Source organism: Coregonus clupeaformis, chromosome 1, assembly GCF_020615455.1.
Source record: "Coregonus clupeaformis isolate EN_2021a chromosome 1, ASM2061545v1, whole genome shotgun sequence".
In the NCBI taxonomy this organism is placed as follows: domain Eukaryota; kingdom Metazoa; phylum Chordata; class Actinopteri; order Salmoniformes; family Salmonidae; genus Coregonus; species Coregonus clupeaformis.
In genome coordinates this window covers 66,221,890-66,226,082 of record NC_059192.1, presented here as the reverse complement: position 1 = coordinate 66,226,082, position 4,193 = coordinate 66,221,890, and positions in this window count along the sequence as shown.

Sequence of the window (4,193 nt, the reverse complement as noted above, 5' to 3'; positions counted from 1 at the left end):
AAATAAGTCTCTCACTGTTGCCGCTTGCTACAGACCCCCCCTCAGCCCGAGCTGTGCCCTGGACACCATATGTGAACTGATCGCCCCCCATCTATCCTCAGAGTTCGAACTGCTTGGTGACCTAAACTGGGATATGCTTAACACCCAGGCCAACCTACAATCTAAACTAGATGCCCTCAATCTCACACAAATTATCAACGAACCTACCAGGTACAACCCAAAATCTGTAAACATGGGCACCCTCATAGATATCATCCTGACAAATGTACCCTCTAAATACACCTCCGCTGTCTTCAACCAGGATCTCAGCGATCACTGCTTCATTGCCTGCGTCCGTAATGGGTCCGCTCCCTAAAACACTTCAGCGAGCAGGCGTTTCTAATTGACCTGGCCCGGGTATCCTGGATGGATATTGACCTCATTCCGTCAGTAGAGGATGCCTGAGTCTTTCCTCTCAATCTTAAATAAGCATGCCCCATTCAAAAAATGCAGAACTAAGAACAGATATAGCCCCTGGTTCTCCTCAGACTTGACTGCCCTTGACCAGCACAAAAACATCCTGTGGCGTACTGCATTAGCATCGAACAGCCCCCGCGATATGCAACTTTTCAGGGAATGTCAGGAACCAATATATACAATCAGTTAGGAAAGCAAAGGCTAGCTTTTTCAAACAGAAATTTGCATCCTGTAGCACTAACTCCAAAAAGTTTTGGGACACTGTAAAGTCCATGGAGAATAAGAGCACCTCCTCCCAACTGCCCACTGCACTGAGGCTAGGAATCACTGTCACCACCGATAAATCTACAATAATCGAGAATTTCAACAAGCATTTTGCTACGGCTGGCCATGCTTTCCACCTGGCTACCACTACCCCGGCCACCAGCTCTGCACCCTCCGCTGCAACTTGCCCATGTCCCCCCGCTTCTCATTTACACAAATTCAGACAGCTGATGTTCTGAAAGAGCTGAAAAATCTGGACCCCTACAAATCAGCTGGGCTAGACAATCTGGACCCTTTCTTTCTAAAATTAGCCGCCGAAATTGTCGCATCCCCTATTACTAGCCTGTTCAACCTCTCTTTCGTAATGTCTGAGATCCCCAGAGATTGGAAAGCTGCTGCGGTCATCCCTCTCTTCAAAGGGGGTGACACTCTAGATCCAAACAGTTACAGACCTATATCCATCCTGCCCTGCCTTTCGAAAGTTTTTGAAAGCCAAGTTAACAAACAGATCACCGACCATTTCGAATCCCACCGTACCTTCTCCGCTATGCAATCCGGTTTCCGAGCTGGTCATGGGTGTACCTCAGCCACGCTCAAGGTCCTAAACGATATTAGAACCGCGATCGATAAAAGACAGTACTGCACAGCCGTCTTCATCGACCTGGCCAAGGCATTCGACTCTGTCAACCACCGCATTCTTATTGGCAGACTAAATAGCCTTGGTTTCTCAAATGACTGCCTCGCCTGGTTCACCAACTACTTCTCAGATAGAGTTCAATGTGTCAAATCGGAGGGCCTGTTGTCTGGACCTATGGCAGTCTCTATGGGGGTGCCACAGGGTTCAATTCTCGGGCCGACTCTATTCTCTGTGTATATCAATGATGTTGCTCTTGCTGCTGTTGACGCTCGGATCCACCTCTATGCAGACGACACCATTTTGTATACATCTGGCCCTTCATTGGACACTGTGTTAACAAACCTCCAAACGAGCTTCAACGCCATACAACACTCCTTCCGTAGCCTCCAACTGCTCTTAAACACTAGTAAAACTAAATGCATGCTCTTCAACCGAACGCTGCTTGCACCCGCCCATCCGACTAGAATCACTACTCTCGGCGGGTCTGACCTAGAGTATGTGGACAACTACAAATACTTAGGTATCTGGTTAGACTGTAAACTCTCCTTCCAGACTCACATTAAGCATCTTCAATCAAAAGTTAGATCTAGAATCGGCTTCCTATTTCGCAACAAAGCCTCCTTCACTCATGCTCCCAAACATGCCCTCGTAAAACTGACTATCCTACCGATCCTTGACTTCGGCGATGTCATTTACAAAATAGCCTCCAACACTCTACTCAGCAAATTGGATGTAGTCTATCACAGTGCCATCCCTTTTGTCACCAAAGCCCCATATACTACCCACCATTGTACGCTCTTGTTGGCTGGCCCTCACTACATATTCGTCGCCAAACACACTGGCTCCAGGTCATCTATAAATCACTGCTAGGCAAATCCCCGTCTTATCTTAGCTCACTGGTTACCATAGCAACACCCACCCGTAGTCTGCGCTCCTGCAGGTATATCTCACTGGTCATCCCCAAAGCCAACACCTCCTTTGGCAGCCATTCCTTCCAGTTCTCTGCTGCCAATGACTGGAACGAACTGCAAAAATCTCTGAAGCTGGAGACTCTTATCTCCCTCACTAACTTTAGGCGTCATTTGTCAGAGCAGCTTACCGATCACTGCACCTGTACACAGCCCATCTGTAATTAGCCCATCCAACTACCTCATCCCCATATTGTTATTTATTTTGCTAATTTGCACCCCAGTATCTCTATTTGCACATCATCGTTTGCACATCTATCATTCCAGTGTTAATACGAAATTGTTACTATTTTGCACTATGGCCTATTTATTGCCTTACCTCCATAATTTACTACATTCGCACACACTGTATATATATCTTCTGTTGTATTTTTGACTTTATGTTTTGTCTGGTTCATCCTTGGGAGCAATTTCCAAACGCCTGAAGGTACCACGTTCATCTGTACAAACAATAGTACGCAAGTATAAACACCAGCCGTCATACCAGCCTATAAGGAGGAGGTCAGATACCTGGCCGTGTGGTGCCAGGACAACAACCTCTCCCTCAACGTGATCAAGACAAAGGAGATGATTGTGGACTACAGGAAAAAGAAGAGGACTGAGCACGCCCCCATTCTCATCGACAGGGCTGTAGTGGAGCAGGTTCAGAGCTTCAAGTTCCTTGTGTCCACATCACCAACAAACTAACATGGTCCAAGCACACCAAGACAGTCGTGAAGAGGGCACGACAAAACCTATTCCCCCTAAGGAGACTGAAAAGCTTTGGCATGGGTCCTCAGATCCTCAAAAGGTTCTACAGCAGCACCATCCTGACTGGCTGCATCAATGCCTGGTATGGCAACTGCTCGGCCTCCGACCGCAGGGCACTACAGAGTGTAGTGCATACGGCCCAGTACATCACTGGGACCAAGCTTCCTGCCATCCAGGACCTCTATACAAGGCGGTGTCAGAGGAAGGCCCAAATATTTGTAAAAGACTCCAGCCACCCTAGTCATAGACTGTTCTCTCTGCTACCACACGGCAAGCGGTATCGGAGTGCCAAGTCTAGGTCCAAGAGGCTTCTAAACAGCTTCTACCCCCAAGCCATAAGACTCCTAAACATCTAATCAAATGGCTACCCAGACTATTTGCATTGACCCCCCTCCTCTTTTACGCTACTGCTACTCTCTGTTTATTATCTATGCATGGTCACTTTAATAACTCTACCTACATGTACATATTACCTCAATTACCTTGACTAACCGGTGTCCCCGCACATTCACTCGGTACCGGTACCCACTGTAGATAGCCTCGCTATTGTTATTTTACTGCTGCTCTTTAATTATTTGTTACTTTTATTTCGTATTATTTAATATAGTATTTTTTTGTTTTGGTATTCTTTCTTAAAACTGCATTGTTGATTAAGGGCTTGTAAGTAAGCATTTCACTGTAAGGTCTACACCAGTTGTATTCGGCGCATGTGACAAATAAGATTTGATTTGCTCTGAAGTGTCTTGAAAAGATGTGTAAGCTTCAGTTAGACTAAACACACTGTTTGCTTACAAATACAAACGTGGCACTGATGAAGCAATCCTAAGCATAGTGCATCTCATCCTGCAAAATCTGGAGAACCCTAAGGCCTATGCTCCACTGCTATTTGAGTATTTTAGTGCAGCAGCCACACATCCTCCTCAGTAAGCTCAGACAGATGTCAGTCAAACCCTATACCATCAGGTGGTATCACTCATTTCTGACCAACAGGACCCAGCAGGTCTGAGTGAACGAGACCCTGTCTGAGCCCAAGGCCATTAAGGTGCCCCCTAAGGCTGAGAGTTCACCCATCCTATTCACACTGTATACAAATTAATGTACAAGTAGTCACCTTGATA